The sequence below is a fragment of the Pseudophryne corroboree genome, chromosome 3 (assembly GCF_028390025.1).
Source record: "Pseudophryne corroboree isolate aPseCor3 chromosome 3, aPseCor3.hap2, whole genome shotgun sequence".
Taxonomy (NCBI): domain Eukaryota; kingdom Metazoa; phylum Chordata; class Amphibia; order Anura; family Myobatrachidae; genus Pseudophryne; species Pseudophryne corroboree.
In genome coordinates this window covers 43651276-43669671 of record NC_086446.1, presented here as the reverse complement: position 1 = coordinate 43669671, position 18396 = coordinate 43651276, and the positions used below count along the sequence as shown (strand labels likewise).

Genomic DNA, 18396 nt, shown 5'->3' with positions numbered 1-18396 from the left:
GTATACCCTTCATATATCAGTTCGATAGAGCCTCCGCCAAGATAATTTTCCGTGATTTTGCCTTGTATGGTCCATGTCTTGCAGAGTTGTAGGGGTCTACGTACTAAGAAATAAAGTACCAGCCAATCAGCTCCTATCACTTTTCATACATAGCCTGTGATTGGCTGGTACTTTATCTCCGTCCACTTTATCTCTTTCCAAGCCTTAGTGCATAGAACCCATAATTAGATGGTTCCCAATTATGTCCAGTTTTGTATGGTACAGTCCGGGTGACTCAATCTCTCACACAAAAGCTCTCTCACACAGTCCTGCAGCTGGTTCCCTGATAGGTCCAGTCTGATCAGAGAGCGGTTTGTGGCAATGATAGAGCAGAGGTCATCACAGGAAGAGGAAGTCAGTCCACAGCCATGTATCCTGAGGAGAAATGAGAGCTCTGAATTACATCATTTCCTGCCTGACTTTCTTGTCCTAGCTGGCCGAATAACACTGTGAAGTAGAAACTATTGTTGTTGTTTAATTGGTTCACTGAAGACAGATAAGGCTGGTTATAGTGGTTTCTAAATACTGTATCATGGAGAATACAAGGGTCATCCTTCTGCCTGTCTATAGGGTGAATTCAATTAGCCGCTGAAAGCCCTTTTTGTGGTAAAAACTGATCATACAGCGAATGGCGAAACGCGCCTATTCAATTGTCAGTGAAAACAGATTTGTGGTCATTTTATTGTGAATTTAAATTCACCACATCTGAGCAGATGAAAAGTTTGGAAGAATCCCTATTTTAAGGTTAAAAATGTCAGGATTTGGGTCAGAACCCCTGGGACACCCCCTGAATTACTAATTAGGCACTTAGAGGTTTTTAATTGGCCAATAATGAAGTCATCCCCCCCCCAAAAAAAAAAATGATGGAAATTGGGGTACAAGGTATGAGTCAGGTATATTGGGGTGCTTTGTGAGTGGGACAAATGTTTTTAGTCTTGCAGGTGAGAGTAATCGCTGTTTCCACTTTTTTAAAAAGTCCCCTAACATGACCCAAATATATACTTATACCTATTTTTATGTACCTCTGATTTAATTCTAGCACTTTGTGGGGGAAAAATTAGCTTTCTATAATTTTTGTTACAGTTTTTAAAAAATGCATATAACAGCCATTTGACCCAATTTAAGTACCAGAAATACTTTTATACAATAATAAACTTTTATACTGTTATGCGATGTTCGTTTTGCTTTTTTGGGGGTACAGGCAGATTTATAAATTTTTCACTTTTCAATTTCGTCAAAAACTTTCACGGTAATCCCATTTTCGAAAATGTGCAATTGAATAGGTGAGTAGCGGAGCATGTACTACTATGATGAGTGTGAATCCGCACCAGTACCATGTAAGTGTGTGAATATTAGAATGATATGTTAACCAATATGTGAGCAGTTTACAACACAATTTCAGAACTGCTTTTTGATTGGTGGTGCTCCCAGGAAATTTGTAGATGAACTACATTGAAGATAAGAGAAAAGACAAAAAACCCTTTTTTGGGAGCACTCTTGATTATTGAATAGGTGTGATGTAAATGGAGATGTCAGTAATTAAAACTTAACCTTTAATTGGTCCTTGTATAAAAAATTATAAAATGTAAAAATTATGATAATTGGCAATCAAATGATGCTACTAATAGGAGGATCTTGTTGACCTTTTTAGCATATGTGGTACAAGATCGTTATGTAGGTGAAAATATGTATATATACCTTGGATAACTTCACCAGCTATGGTAAGGGACGAAAAAGTGCAAACAAATGATGGTCAAATCTAGGGATGGTGTCTGACTGTGGAAAAATAATTGCTCTCGTGACCAAGCCTCGTAAGGTGAAACGTACGTCGGAAACACGTCATCATTGTAGGAGCCAAACTGATGGAGCTAGCTATAATGTTTCGAGACAATGCCCGTTACATTTGCATTCATTGATTAATAAATAAACGAACAATTAATTGATTATTCTGAGAAAGAATAAAAAGGGAATGGGAAAACCCAATCATGGCAATGCAGGGCTGAAATGAATCAGCTGATTAGTGCACAATGAGTTCATTGAATAAACAAAAACAGAGGCAAGTTCATAGCAAACAAACAGAAAAACACATTGAGCTCAAGGCTGGCTCCAAAAATAACTGAAATCTTAATGGTATATAGAGGTAGAGTTTGACATTGGTTAATTTGATTAATTTGACAAACTAAGTTCATAAATAAAAAGAGACACACTTTTGAGCTCAAGGCTGGCTCCAAAGCATTACTTTGGTTCCTATAGTAATAGATAAATAGATATCTGGTAGTTATCCTTAGTATGTGCGGAGAATTCAAAATTAATAATGAAATGATGCCTTGTGGAAAAGTATTCTGCAGGTACTGATGGCTCCAATGCTGTATTGTTATAAATTACGTTTGCAGGTACATGCAGTGCCACTATGATTAAGGCGAGGTTCAGGGGAGAGGAGTGTGCAGGTCCTTAGGCAAGTAATGTTCAATTGCCCTGGTGGTATAATGTACTTTACCCCCACCACTTGGTTAGTGGTGTCTGTTTAGACGTCCCCTGGAGTTCTCCGCTGTGAGCGATGATAGCCGCGGCCGCCCGCTTCCGGATCGGGCGGTATCGCGATGACGTCACTGGATGACGTGTTTCCGACGTACGTTTCACCTTACGAGGCTTGGTCACGAGAGCAATTATTTTTCCACAGTCAGACACCATCCCTAGATTTGACCATCATTTGTTTGCACTTTTTCGTCCCTTACCATAGCTGGTGAAGTTATCCAAGGTATATATACATATTTTCACCTACATAACGATCTTGTACCACATATGCTAAAAAGGTCAACAAGATCCTCCTATTAGTAGCATCATTTGATTGCCAATTATCATAATTTTTACATTTTATAATTTTTTATACAAGGACCAATTAAAGGTTAAGTTTTAATTACTGACATCTCCATTTACATCACACCTATTCAATAATCAAGAGTGCTCCCAAAAAAGGTTTTTTTGTCTTTTCTCTTATCTTCAATGGAGTAGCGGAGCATGCATACCCACGAAAAGGCCATTTTTGCATCAAAAAAGCCACAAAAAATGGCAATCGCGGTAAATTACAGTGATTTCTCGCTAATTGAATTTGACTGTAAGTCTCCAAATGCCTAATCATTGCGCAAGTTGTCCAGGAATTATTAACTAGTGATACTACTACTCAATGTAAAAAAAAAAAAAGTTATAAAATAAAACAGCTTGTTATATTCCAAAAATGGTAATAGGGACCCTAAATATATACTCAGAGGAAACATGTGGGAATTATATTAACAAATGTCTCTAGTTTTTCCTTGTATGGTCCATGCCTTGTACTGAGAGGACAGATATATAATTACTAAGGGTTCACTACGATATGCCGGCGGTCGGGCTCCCGGCGACCAGCATACCGGCGCCGGGAGCCCGACCGCCGGCTTACCGACAGTGTGGCGAGCGCAAATGAGCCCCTTGCGGGCTCGCTGTGCTCGCCACGCTACGTGCACCGTGGCGCGCTACGCGCACCGCACTATTTTATTCTCCCTCCAGGGGGGTCATGGACCCCCACGAGGGAGAATAAGTGTCGGTATGCCGGGCTCCCGGCGCCGGTATGCTGGTCGCCAGGAGCCCGACCGCCGGCATACTGAAGATCACCCAATTACTAAGACAGTTCTCACCTAAGTTCCTGCAGGATACAGTCTGGGTGCCTTAGTCCCTCGCACAGAAGTTTTATCCCGCAGTCCTGCAGTTTATTCCTGGACAGGTTGAGTTTCACCAGAGAGCTGTTTGTAGTAATAACAGAGCGGAGGTCATCACAGCCGGAGGAGGTCAGACCACAGCCACATAACCTGTGGGAAGATGAGGGATCTGGATTAGGTCACCCTCAGCATGACGTCATCAATGGAGAATAAACTCTGTACATACAAGTGTTGGTGTATGTATCAGCTATTAGGCTGTAGGTGTAGAGTATGTCACGGAAAAAGATTTGTACTGATTTAATGAATACAGATAAGGCTAGTGGGATGTTTCTCCATATTATAATTTCCCTACTGGTAGTGACTGTTGCTAAGAGCCTGTCAGGGGATGAAGCAATAGTGTTGACATCACATCAATGTATGAAGACATCATCAAACTCTGCCTTCTCCAAGACACTACAGTCAGTAGTGCCCTATCTTACTTGTCATGCTACCTAGAGACTCTTGGTAACCCTCACAGCCTTATTTAACAGAAGGGAGTCTCCCCCTCTCCAATGATGACACATTACAAAAAGTGTTAAGAGGACCTGCAATGAGGGAGTGTTTATCCAATATACTCATAAAGTACGGACTTGATACACTAAGTACACATTTGCTTTGAGTTTACTTTCTTGGAATTTCAATGAGAAAATCTGAATTATAAATACTAATTAACTTTCCTATAAATACTCTATGGCGGCCATTGCATTACAATACCACCTGGGATGGTGTAACAGAATTCCACCATTTTTCCTAGTTCCTACGTCACTGACAAGCCATCTCTGACATATATACCTTACCAAACCAAAGTTTTAGTAAACCCCCTTTCTTTCAGGGTTTTTTTTTTTATGAAATGTAAGCAATTCAAGCCATGAACAACACAAAATGGTACAAAGGTCAGCATAAGTATATATGTATAATGAAAAATGTTAAGGTTAGGAAAAAATGGAAAAGAAGTAGATTTCAGAGTTATGAAAAAAGACGCTTTTCAGGGTACAGTTAATGGGATAAGAATTGACAGCTGTTCTGTAGCTATGAGACAGAGGTTTGCCTGGGCTATGAAGTACCGCCAGTGGGCTACTGAATACTGGATGAAAGTCTTATGGACCATGTCACAGCACCCCGCCCCAGCTGCACTCAGATATGTCAACCTGATGCAGGTGGGTGGTCGTGACGTGGGTTTTACTTGAGCTGCCACCACAAAGAGAATTGAATAGCTCTCTGGCATTTGCTAAACACTTAATTCACCCTTTCAAAATCCACAGTTATTAACCATATGTAGCATGGACCTCTCCAGACACGTGAATTCCTAGAGCACAGAGGTAACGCTGATACAGTTTAAAGATTTATTGAGAAATTAGGTCCAGGGTAAAGTTACAAAGCGAATCAAAGGTAAATAAGCAAGACATACAATGATGATATGCACACATTGATTTCAAGTAAATACAAAAGAATAAAGGTCAGAAAATTCTAAATAAGCTCACTGAGGTTTTAGGGTAATTCTGAGTGGGGGAGACTACAGGAACAGAAGATGGGACCCACTCCTAGCATGAAGCTACTCCCTTCAAGAGTGACCCTCAGCAACCTCTGCTTCTGAGTCATATAGTTCTACAACCCCCTCCTCCCAGTAGCCCCCACCTTTTCCAGGTTTCAAGAACTTCCTTTGTTCTCACAAGGCTTGGGTAGATGCAAATTAGGTGTCTACAGGGACACTAGTCATATACATCTCTCTAGCTTTGAGAAAACTATTTTAACTACACAGGGAGCTGGGCCTGAGCCCTCAAAGGGACATGGCTAATGGTTATACCTTTTTGCAGAATAGCGCACCTCCCATCCTAGGTAGTTTATGGCAGCAGACACTGAAGAAAGTAGCAGACACTCTCCAAGTCTGCCTGTCTTCAGTGACCTGAGCAAGGTCCCCCCTACTGTGACCTTCAAAAGACCCTTAGTTCACACCTCGATACAGTTCAGCAAGGAGCTTACGCAATGCATATACAGTTCTAACCTAGCAGTTTATACCACACAGACATTTATAAACACTACATTGCTACAACAAACAAGTTAAATAATACCATCTTCTGGGAACACTATAATAATTCACCTCATGGTTATGTCCGGGTTATTACAAAAGGTTTCATATCATGGAATGGCTGCTCAGTCCTCAGACTTACACTCTAACCAGCTGGTTTGGGGTGACCTGGGCAGAAGGGTGACATCAAAGTAGCCTACAGGTGCAGCACATCTGTGGAAGCTTCCGCAACAGTCTTGGGTAAAAATTCCCAAACAATGGGCTGGAAGTAATGACATTCAAGCTGACCGAAGCTGCGGGTTCCCGGATGAAGTCGGACTTTTTTTTAAAGCAGCAATCACGGACAAGACATGGTTTTGCCTTATACATGGTTGCCGCTTTAAAAAAAGTACGAGTTTGGCTGGGAACAACTTGGACTTCTTTACATCCTGCCCAATATTGTAAAATTGTGTAAATTTCAATAAAATCTGGAAGAATTGTGGTGTCCTCAACCGATGCTTCTGTAATTTTGCCTTGTACGGTCCATGTCTAGTACTGAGTGCATAGTGCTATAAATACTAAGACAGTCCTTACATAAGTTCCTGTAGGGTACAGTCTGGGTGTCTTAGTCCCTCGCACAGAAGCTTTATCCCGCAGTCCTGCAGTTTGTTCACGGACAGGTTGAGCTTCATCAGGGAGCACTTGGTGGTAATAACAGAGCGGAGATATTCACAGCAGGATGAGGTCAGCTCGCAGACTTGTAACCTGATGGAAGATGTGATCTCTGGATTGGTTATCAGTGCTATATTATATGCATTGTGGGATTACCATATTATTCCTACACATATTACGCGTTTCATCTAAGATGGTGCACACTAGCAACACTGCTGCAAATCATTATTTTCAAGTGCAGAATTGACTATGAAAATCTAGATGTAGAAACCTGATGGGATGTGACCAGTTTGCACAGTGGTGAGCGTAAAGCCTATGTAGTGAAGGGGTTATAGGTCATGATTACAATGTATATATCTTAAGATAATCATAGGACAGACGCAATTCACACTCTACTGAGTACCCAGAAAAACCAAGTCACTTTGAAGGGAGAAAGTTAATGACCATGTTTCTGAAATTGTAACAATCCCCAACCCCTCCCAATAGACCTCTACTCCTCTATCTCATTCAAATAATCTCTTCTCACAGTAGAAATTTTAGTTTTTTTTTTAAATGTACATGTGAATTATAGGAGCACTTATGCCTTTACTTAGCAGGGAACACCCCAAACCACCCAACTCCTGCTCTGAGACATGTTCATCATCATCAATCCAGCAGGATCCACTATCAGGGTCTGCAAATCTATGTACTTCTCAGTACATGTGTGATGGCACAATGCGTTTCTCCTCAGTACATGTGTAATAGTACAACGCGTTTCTCCTCAGTACATGTGTAATAGTACAACTTGTCTCTTCTCAGTACATGTGTGATAGCACAATGCGTTTCTCCTCAGTACATGTGTAATAGTACAATGCGTTTCTCCTCAGCACATGTGTAATAGTACAACTTGTCTCTTCTCAGTACATGTGTGATATCACAACGCATTTCTCCTCAGTACATGTGTAATAGTACAACGCGTGTCTCCTCAGTACATGTGTAATAGCACAACGCATCTCTTCTCAGTACATGTGTGATAGCACAACGCGTTTCTCCTCAGTACGTGTAATAGTACAACGCGTTTCTCCTCAGTACATGTGTAATAGTACAATGTGTCTCTTCTCAGTACATGTGTAATAGCACAACACGTTTCTCCTCAGTGCATGTGTAATAGCACAATGCGTCTCTCATCAGGATATGTGTAATAGCACAACGCATTTCTTCTCAGTACATGTGTAATAGCACAATGTGTTTCTCCTCAGTACATGTGTAATAGTACAACGCGTCTCTCCTTCGTACATGTGTAACAGTACAACGCGTCTCTCCTCAGTACATGTGTAATATCACAACGCTTTTCTCCTCAGTACATGTGCAATAGTACAACGCATTTCTCCTCAGTACATGAGTAATAGTACAACATGTCTCTCCTCAGTACATGTGTAATATCACAACGTGTTTCTCCTCAGTACATGTGTAATAGTACAACGCATCTCTCCTCAGTACATGTGTAATAGTACAACATGTCTCCTCAGTACATGTGTAATATCACAACGCGTTTCTCCTCAGTACATGTGCAATAGTACACCGCGTTTCTCCTCAGTACATGTGTAATAGTACAATGCATCTCTCCCCAGTACATGTGTAATAGCACAATGCGTCTCTTCTCAGTACATATGTAATAGCACAATGCGTTTCTCCTCAGTACATGTGCAATAGTACAATGCGTCTCTTCTTAGTAAATGTGTAATAGTACAACGCGTCTCTCCTCAGTACATGTGCAATAGCACAATGCGTTTCTTCTCAGTACATGTGTAATAGTACAATGCGTCTCTCCTCAGTACATGTGTAAAAGACCAACGCATTTCTCCTTAGTACATGTGTAATAGCACAACGCGTCTCTTCTCAGTACATCTGTAATAGCACAACGCATTTCTCCTCAGTACATGTGTAATAGTACAATGCGTCTCTCCTCAGTACATGTGTAAAAGACCAACGCATTTCTCCTTAGTACATGTGTAATAGCACAACGCGTCTCTTCTCAGTACATCTGTAATAGCACAATGCGTTTCTCCTCAGTACATGCGCAATAGTACAATGCGTCTCTCCTTAGTACATGTGTTCTAGTACAATGCATTTCTCCTCAGTACATCTGTAATAGCACAACGCGTCTCTTCTCAGTACATGTGTAATAGCACAACGCGTTTCTCCTCAGTTCATGTGTAATAACACAATGCGTCTCTCAGTACATGTAATATTACAACACGTTTCTCAGTACATGTGTAATAGCACAACGCGTTTCATGCAGAACATCACTTGTCCTGTGGTTTTACACATTTGTGGTTTGTACTTGACCCGTATGGTATTACATAATGAGGTGTGTGGATGTAGTGCTAAACCTACTGTGGTGTGGGCAGTGGATGATAGATCGACAGTCAATTGGTGGACAGGTAAAAAAGGTCAACTCTACCAAAAGGTCAGCATGTAAAAAGTAGACAGCACAAAAGGTCAACAAGTTTAAAAGGTTGTTATGCCAATGGTTGACACACATATGGCCGACACATGTTGTTGTTTTTTTCATGTTTTTCAAACTTTTACTTGGCATGGCAAGTGAAGTGTGCCCATAATATACTAATTTGGCTCATATATGGTTAAACATACAAAAATCCCCAAAAATGTACGTTGACTTTTTTTTGTGTCGACCATTTTACTCTATAGACCTTTTGTACTTATTGACTGTGGGCCTATTGACTGTCGACCTGTTAACACACACCCCTGTGGTGCTGATGTTTGAGGTTATAGAGTGTGTTGATAAAGGCTACAGTATGTGTTGTGACTGTATGTGTATAGGTAGAAAGTTCTGTACGGTGGTGTGTTTGTGTGTTTATTTGTGATGTTATGTGTGTGGGAACCTCTAAATTGAAGATGCTAGCTACACCAAAATGTACACAATACCCACAACCCAACAATTTAGTCAGCACTTCCAATTGTACCTCAACCACAAACTATTTAACCAAAGGAACATCCACTCCCCACAGACGCTGTCTTAACGACCCACTCAACACATAAACAAAGAATACGGCTCACAAAGACAATAACCACACTGCAAAACAGAAAGAAATATATATATATATATATATATATATATATATTTCTCTATCGTCCTAGTGGATGCTGGGGTTCCTGAAAGGACCATGGGGAATAGCGGCTCCGCAGGAGACAGGGCACAAAAAGTAAAGCTTTAGGATCAGGTGGTGTGCACTGGCTCCTCCCCCTATGACCCTCCTCCAAGCCAGTTAGATTTTTGTGCCCGGCCGAGAAGGGTGCAATCTAGGTGGCTCTCCTAAAGAGCTGCTTAGGAAAGTTTAGCTTAGGTTTTTTATTTTACAGTGAGTCCTGCTGGCAACAGGATCACTGCAACGAGGGACTTAGGGGAGAAGAAGTGAACTCACCTGCGTGCAGGATGGATTGGCTTCTTGGCTACTGGACATCAGCTCCAGAGGGACGATCACAGGTACAGCCTGGATGGTCACCGGAGCCTTGCCGCCGGCCCCCTTGCAGATGCTGAAGTAAGAAGAGGTCCAGAATCGGCGGCAGAAGACTCCTCAGTCTTCTAAAGGTAGCGCACAGCACTGCAGCTGTGCGCCATTTTCCTCTCAGCACACTTCACACGGCAGTCACTGAGGGTGCAGGGCGCTGGGAGGGGGGCGCCCTGGGAGGCAAATGAATACCTATTTTGGCTAAAAATACCTCACATATAGCCTCCGGAGGCTATATGGAGATATTTAACCCCTGCCAGAATCCGTTAAGAGCGGGAGACGAGGCCGCCGAAAAAGGGGCGGGGCCTATCTCCTCAGCACACAGCGCCATTTTCCCTCACAGAAAGGCTGGAGGGAAGGCTCCCAGGCTCTCCCCTGCACTGCACTACAGAAACAGGGTTAAAACAGAGAGGGGGGGCACTAATTTGGCGATATGCTTATATATATATTAAGATGCTATAAGGGAAAACACTTATATAAGGTTGTCCCTATATAATTATAGCGTTTTTGGTGTGTGCTGGCAAACTCTCCCTCTGTCTCTCCAAAGGGCTAGTGGGTCCTGTCCTCTATCAGAGCATTCCCTGTGTGTGTGCTGTGTGTCGGTACGTGTGTGTCGACAGGTAGGAGGACGATGTTGGTGAGGAGGCGGAGCAATTGCCTGTAATGGTGATGTCACTCTCTAGGGAGTCGACACCAGAATGGATGGCTTATTTAGGAAATTACGTGATAATGTCAACACGCTGCAAGGTCGGTTGACGACATGAGACGGCCGACAAACAATTAGTACGGTCCAGACGTCTCAAAAACACCGTCAAGGGTTTTAAAACGCCCGTTTACTTTAGTCGGTCGACACAGACACAGACAGGGACACTGAATCCAGTGTCGACGGTGAATAAACAAACGTATTCCTTATTAGGGCCACACGTTAAAGGCAATGAAGGAGGTGTTACGTATTTCTGATACTACAAGTACCACAAAAGAGGGTATTATGTGGGATGTGAAAAAACTACCATAGTTTTTCCTGAATCAGATAAATTAAATAAAGTGTGTGATGATGCGTGGGTTCCCCCCGATAGAAAATTATGGGCGGTATACCCTTTCCCGCCAGAAGTTAGGGCGCGTTGGGAAACACCCTTTAAGGTGGATAAGGCGCTCACACGCTTATCAAAACAAGTGGCGGTACCGTCTATAGATAGGGCCGTCCTCAAGGACCAGCTGACAAGGCTGGAAAATATAATAAAAAGTATATACACACATACTGGTGTTATACTGCGGCCAGCGATCGCCTCAGCCTGGATGTGCAGAGCTAGGGTGGCTTGGTCGGATTCCCTGACTAAAAATATTGATACCCTTGACAGGGACAGTATTTTATTGACTATAGAGCATTTCTATATATGCGAGATGCACAGAGGGATATTTGCACTCTGGCATCATGAATAAACGCGATGTCCATAACTGCCAGAAGATGTTATGGACACGACAGTGGTCAGGTGATGCAGATTCCAAACGGCACAGTATGGCCGTATACAGGAAGAGGACTTGTTTGGGGTCGGTCCATCGGACCTGGTGGTCACGGCAACTGCTGGAAAATCCACCGTTTTTTACCCTAAGTCACATCTCTGCAAAAAAAAGACACCGTCTTTTCAGCCTCAGTCCTCTCGTCCCTATAAGATCATATCTGCCCAGGGATAGAGGAAAGGGAAGAAGACTGCAGCAGGCAGCCCATTCCCAGGAACAGAAGCGTTCCACCGCGTCTGACAAGTTCTCAGCATGGCGCTGAGACCGTACAGGACCCCTGGATCCTACAAGTAGTATCCCGGGGGTACAGATGGGAATGTCGAGACGTTTCCCCTTCGCAGGCTCCTGAAGTCTGCTTTACCAAGTCTCCCTCCGACAAGGAGGTAGTATGGGAAAAAATTCACAAGCTGTATTCCCAGCAGGTGATAATTAAATTACCCCTCCTACTACAGAAAAGGGGTATTATTCCACACTATATTGTGGTACTGAAGCCAGAAGGCTAGGTGAGACTTATTCTAAAAAATTTTTTTTGAACACTTACAAAGGTTCAAATTAAGATGAAGTCACTCAGAGCAGTGATAACGAACCAGGAATAAGGGGACTATATAGTGTCCCGGGACATCAGGGATGCTTACCTCTATGTCCCAAATTTGCCCTTCTCACTAAGGGTACCTCAGGTTCGTGGTGCAGAACTGTCACTATCAGTTTCAGACGCTGCCGTTTGGATTGTCCACGGCACCCTGGGGTCTTTACCAAGGTAATGGCCGAATTGATGATTCTTCTTCGAAGAAAAGGCGTCTTAATTATCCCTTACTTGGACGATCTCCTGATAGGGGCATAGTCCAGGGAACAGTTGGAGGTCGGAGTAGCACTATCTCGGATACTGCTACAATCAGCACGGGTGGATTCTAAATATTCCAAAATCGCAGCTGATCCCGACGACACGTCTGCTGTGCCTAGGGATGATTCTGGACACAGTCCAGAAAAAGGTGTTTCTCCCGGAAGAGAAAGCCAGGGAGTTATCCGAGCAAGTCAGGAACCTCCTAAAAACAGTGCATCATTGCACAAGGGTCCTGGTAAAAATGGTGGCTTCCTACGAAGCAATTCCATTCGGCAGATTTCACGTAAGAACTTTTCAGTGGGATCTGCTGGACAAATGGTCCGGATCGCATCTTCAGATGCATCAGCGGATAACCCAATATCCAAGGACAAGGGTGTCTCTCCTGTGGTGGTTATAGAGTGCTCATCTTCTAGAGGGCAGCAGATTCGGCATTCAGGATTGGATGCTGGTAACCACGGAGCCCAGCCTGAGAGGCTGGGGAGCAGTCACACAAGGAAAAAATTTCCAGGGAGTGTGATCAAGTATGGAGACTTTTCTCCACATAAATATACTGGAGCTAAGGGTAAATTTATAATGCTCTAAGCTTAGCAAGACCTCTGCTTCAAGGTCAGCCGGTATTGATCCAGTGGGAAAAACATCACGGCAGTCGCCCACGTAAACAGACAGGGCGACACAAGAAGCAGGAGGGCAATGGCAGAAACTGCAAGGACTTTTCGCTGGGCGGAAAATCATGTGATAACACTGTCAGCAGTTTTTCATCCCGGGAATGGAAACTGGGAAGCAGACTTCCTCAGCACGACCTCCACCAGGGAGAGTGGAAACTTCATTGAGAAGTTTTTTCCACATGATTGTAAACCGTTGGGAAATACCAAAGGTGGACATGATGGCGTCCCGTCTGAACAAAAAACGGGACAGGTATTGCGCCAGGTCAAGAGACCCTCAGGCAATAGATGTGGACGTTCTGGTAACACCGTGGGTGTACCAGTCGGTGTATGTGTTCCCTCCTCTGCTTCTCATACCTAAGGTGCTGAGAATTATAAGACGTAGAGGAGTAAGAACTATACTCAAGGCTCCGGATTGGCCAAGAAGGACTTGGTACCCGGAACTTCAAGAGATGCTTACAGAGGTCTTATGGCCTCTGCCGCTAAGAAGGGACTTGCTTCAGCAAGTACCATGTCTGTTCCAAGACTTACCGCAGCTGCGTTTGTCGGCATGGCGATGGAAAGCCGGATCCTAAGGGAAAAAAAGGCATTCCGGAAGAGGTCATTCCTACCCTGGTCAAAGCCAGAAAGGAGGTGACCGCACAACATTATCACCACGTGTGGCGAAAATATGTTGCGTGGTGTGAGGCCAGGAAGGCCCCACGAAGAAATTTCAACTCGGTCGTTTCCTGCATTTCCTGCAAACAGGAGTGTCTATGGGCCTCAAATTGGGGTCCATTAAGGTTCAAATTCGGCCCTGTAAATTTTCTTCCAGAAAGAATTGGCTTCAGTTCCTGAAGTCCAGAAGTTTGTCAAGGGAGTATTGCATATACAAACCCCTTTTTTGTGCCTCCAGTGGCACTGTGGGATCTCAACGTAGTTCTGGGATTCCTCAAATCACATTGGTTTAAAACCAGTCAAATATGTGGATTTGAAGCATCTCACATAAAAAGTGACCATGCTCTTGGCCCTGGCCTGGACCAGGCGAGTGTCAAATTGGTGGTTTTTTCTCAAAAAAGCCCATATCTGTTTGTCCATTCGGACAGGGCAGAGCTGCGGACTCGTCCCCAGTTCTCTCCCTAAGGTGGTGTCAGTGTTTCACCTGAACCAGCTTATTGTGGTGCCTTGCACCTACTAGGGACTTGGAGGACTCCAAGTTGCTAGGAGTTGTCAGGGCCCTGAAAATATGTTCCAGGACAGCTGGAGTCAGAAAATCTGACTCGCTGTTTATACTGTATGCACCCAACAAGTTGGGTGCGCCTGCTTCTAAGCAGGCGATTGCTCGTCGGATTTGTAACACAATTCAACTTGCACATTCTGAGGCAGGCCTGCCACAGTCTAAATCGGTTAAGGCCCATTCCACAAGGAAGGTGGGCTCATCTTGGGCGGCTGCCCGAGAGGTCTCGGCATTACAACTCTGCCGAGCAGCTATGTGGTCAGGGGAGAACACGTTTGTAAAATTCTACAAATTTGATATCCTGGCAAAAGAGGACCTGGAGTTTTCTCATTCGGTGCTGCAGAGTCATCCGCACTCTCCCGCCCGTTTGGGAGCTTTGGTATAATCCCCATGGTCCTTTCAGGAACCCCAGCATCCACTAGGACGATAGAGAAAATAAGAATTTACTTACCGATAATTCTATTTCTCGGAGTCCGTAGTGGATGCTGGGCGCCCATCCCAAGTGCGGATTATCTGCAATACTTGTACATAGTTACAAAAATCGGGTTATTATTGTTGTGAGCCATCTTTTCAGAGGCTCCGCTGTTATCATACTGTTAACTGGGTTTAGATCACAAGTTGTACGGTGTGATTGGTGTGGCTGGTATGAGTCTTACCCGGGATTCAAAATTCCTCCCTTATTGTGTACGCTCGTCCGGGCACAGTACCTAACTGGCTTGGAGGAGGGTCATAGGGGGAGGAGCCAGTGCACACCACCTGATCCTAAAGCTTTACTTTTTGTGCCCTGTCTCCTGCGGAGCCGCTATTCCCCATGGTCCTTTCAGGAACCCCAGCATCCACTACGGACTCCGAGAAATAGAATTATCGGTAAGTAAATTCTTATTATATATATATATATATAAATAAAGAATAAAATAAACACATCCAGTATATAAAAATAAAATATAATAATATGAAATAACATAAAATAATAATGATAACAATAATATGAAATAACATAAAATATAACATGACATGAAACATTCTCTTCCTACAGACAATCAGATAACTACACCTGAATAACCCCAAAAAAGCAGCAATACTAGCCTACTATAAATATCAATCCATAAAGGGAATCACCACCATCAATTAAGATCAAAACAAACAATAATTACTTGCATAGGTCCATCTAATAATTCAGCAAAACATCCACTTACCACAATGACTCATAACCAATAATCCAACCTGACGTAACACATCACAAACCATCAGCTTGCGCCATATATAATTATTATAAATATTTACACTTGAAACCTACTGTCTCACCAATCAGCTGTAATCTAATTAGGTGTAACCTTTCATGTAACTACTTACTGTCCCACTGATATACAGTATTATTATGCATCACTAGAACAATTAAGCGCTACAAATATTAACACATACAGAAGAATACCTGTATATCAGGTCCAAAAATACAACATCACCTGTTGAGATGTAATTATAAAATAGAACAAACACCGTTATCATTGAATAAGATCCAATAACATTAGACATTGCAATATAGCCATATTAAAACCCAAAAGCACATTTAATAACAATTCCATAATTATGTATTAACCACAGATCACCATATACACACTCTCCCCTCAATCCCTGACTCTGTGCCCCCTCGAATAGTGCTTTAACTCTTTACTTATCATTTTACAGAATGTTTCGGTACTTGACTCTCAAATAGACTGCTCACAATGTAGCAATTTGACTGCTACACTTACAACCCAGTAAAGCAAAACTGACACATCAAAGACTCCCACCCCTCTGTCATCCAATCCAATCACATCCCTGAACCTGACAATCCTGGCCTGACAGCCAATCAAAACACCAGATCGGGAACAGCAGGAAGATTTAAACATTTCAACTGCAAATTTCTAAATTATCCTGAAGAAGGGTACTACAAGCTGAAACGCGTTTCTTGAGCATTACAACACACATCACCGGACCAGCTGGGACATGCTCCTTTTGGACCCCTGTCTAGATGACCCAGGAATGTTACATTCCTGTGAATAAAGATTATTTTTGCCACAAATTGAGGAGATAAAGAATTTTTAATGTCTGGGGTTGGCCGCAAAAATTAATTAATATGCCCCTTCGTCTTGTACTGAGAGGACAGTTATATAAAACCTAAAGCAGTTCTTACATAAGATCCTGTAGGGTACAGTCTGGGTGTCTCAGTCCCTTACACAGAAGTTTTACTCCACTGTTGTTAAGTGTGTTCCCTGACAGGTCCAGACTGATCAGTGACCGGTTGGTGACGATGACAGAGCAGAGTTCCTCACAGCAGAATGAGGACAGGGAGCAGACACGTAACCTGGCAAAGATGAAATATTGATATCAATTATTCTTGATCATTTCCAGTCTCACACGAGGCCTGAAGTCATAGCTGAAAGAATACAATGCACCTAGGCAGCCCCAAGTCCCAGGTAAGAGGCAGCCTCTTTTTGAAACCAACATGGCCGATGTACAGCAGTCTCACATCGGCCATCTTGGATTGAAAATGAGGCTGCCTCTTCTCCGGGCGGCAGCTTAGATGCAGGGAGGAGATAATTAAAATGACCAAGTGGGTATTTTAAATCCCGAGGGGTAGGGTGAGTGTGTCATATGTGTCCTGGGGAAGGATGGATGAGCAGTGTATAACCTGTTGGGATTGGGAAGGGGGTAGGGTGTGTATTCTATGTCCCAAGAGGGGCGGGGTGGGTGCATAGCGTATGTCCTGGGCAGAGGGTTGGATGACTAGTGTTTATAGGGTTGGGTGTAAGATTATATGCCAATGGAATGCAAAGGCCCCATGAGGCCAAAGGATATCCAACTGAGTGTTCTGTTGCAGGAAGTGTAAACAAAACTACACACAGGAGTTACTAAGGATACAAATTGTATCTGTAGAAGGCAATGAGCAATTATTATTGCAACAAATATTGAAACATTGTTTAAGACTACCAGAGACACTGAGGAAACAGTCAATTCCAGTGGTCAAGCATTTTATTTCACTTTATTAATTTTCACATAACTATTTCACTTGCACTATATTTTGCATATGTTTTATTATAATAATAAAAGTTATATTTTAGAACTATTGGTCATCTATCATAAGGATAGTTGACTTTTTTGTAAATATATGAACGTAACAGTCCATGTATTCCCACAATAGGGAATACTTTTTTATTTTGGTTTTGTATACTCTACTCTAGTCCTAGGAGCACCTCCCAATATGTTAAAGGTATATAACTACATGATTGAATAAATGGGAAAGGACATATATGTGATCTTACAAAAATTGTAATTTGAAAAGAAGGCGTCTGTGCCATCTTTTGCCTACTTTGCACCTGGGGCTTACTCAGATGGCATCCACAGTTGTGCTACAGTGGGCACCCCTGAACCAGCCCTATAGATTCTACTTAGAGGAGGACACCTATATAATTGCTAAGACTGCTCTCACCTGAGCTCCTGTAGGGTGCAGTCCAGGTGCCTTAGTCCCTCACACAGAAGTTTTACTCCAGAGTCCAGCAGAAAATTCCATGTCAGGTCCAGTCTGATCAGAGACCGGTTAGTAATAATAACAGAGCGGAGATCAGCACAGCCGGAGGAGGTCAGACCACAGTTCTCTATCCTGATGGGAGATGAGGAACCAGGATGAGGTCATATCTTATCTCCAGCCTCACACTCAGCCTGACTTCATAACCCAAAATAATAAAACTGTAACATAGATACAATTGTTGATGTATATTTCAGATATTAGGCAAAAGCCGTGTGTCCCTTCTAATAATTTACTAATTCCCTGAATATAGAGGAGGGTAGATGGATGTGCCACCAGATAAGGTCTCCTATGAGTACTGATGAGTTTATGATCATGTGGCCTCATAATCAGGAAGATAGAGATCCTGAAGTAGGCACTCCCACAAAATGGAGGTGACAGAGACCATCGCCGCCCCTTCTCCACCCACCAATGGCTACAGACTGTCAATCAACTGATGGCTGAAGCCTTACGGCATCCATTACTGAACATCGGTACTTTGCGTACTTTGTGCCAGTGCATCAGGACCTGAATCAAGTCCCTATCAGGGCCGGCGCCACCATTAGGCAGCTTTAGGCAGCTGCCTATGGGCGCCGACCACTGGAGGGAGGCACGCTCCCACTGAATCTGTTTTATTAAGTTTTGCTAAGCTGCTC

The 18396-nt window shown here is 43.0% G+C and overlaps 1 long non-coding RNA gene across 1 annotated transcript; it reads right to left on the bottom strand.

Moving 5' to 3' along the window:
* Nucleotides 1-6390: 6390 nt before the first annotated feature.
* Nucleotides 6391-17830, bottom strand: LOC135054668 (uncharacterized). The gene is made up of 3 exons (XR_010243551.1): nt 17666-17830; nt 16370-16540; nt 6391-6540 (listed from the first exon to the last, which is right to left on the bottom strand). It is a non-coding gene; the product is annotated as an uncharacterized LOC135054668 (long non-coding RNA).
* Nucleotides 17831-18396: the final 566 nt, after the last annotated feature.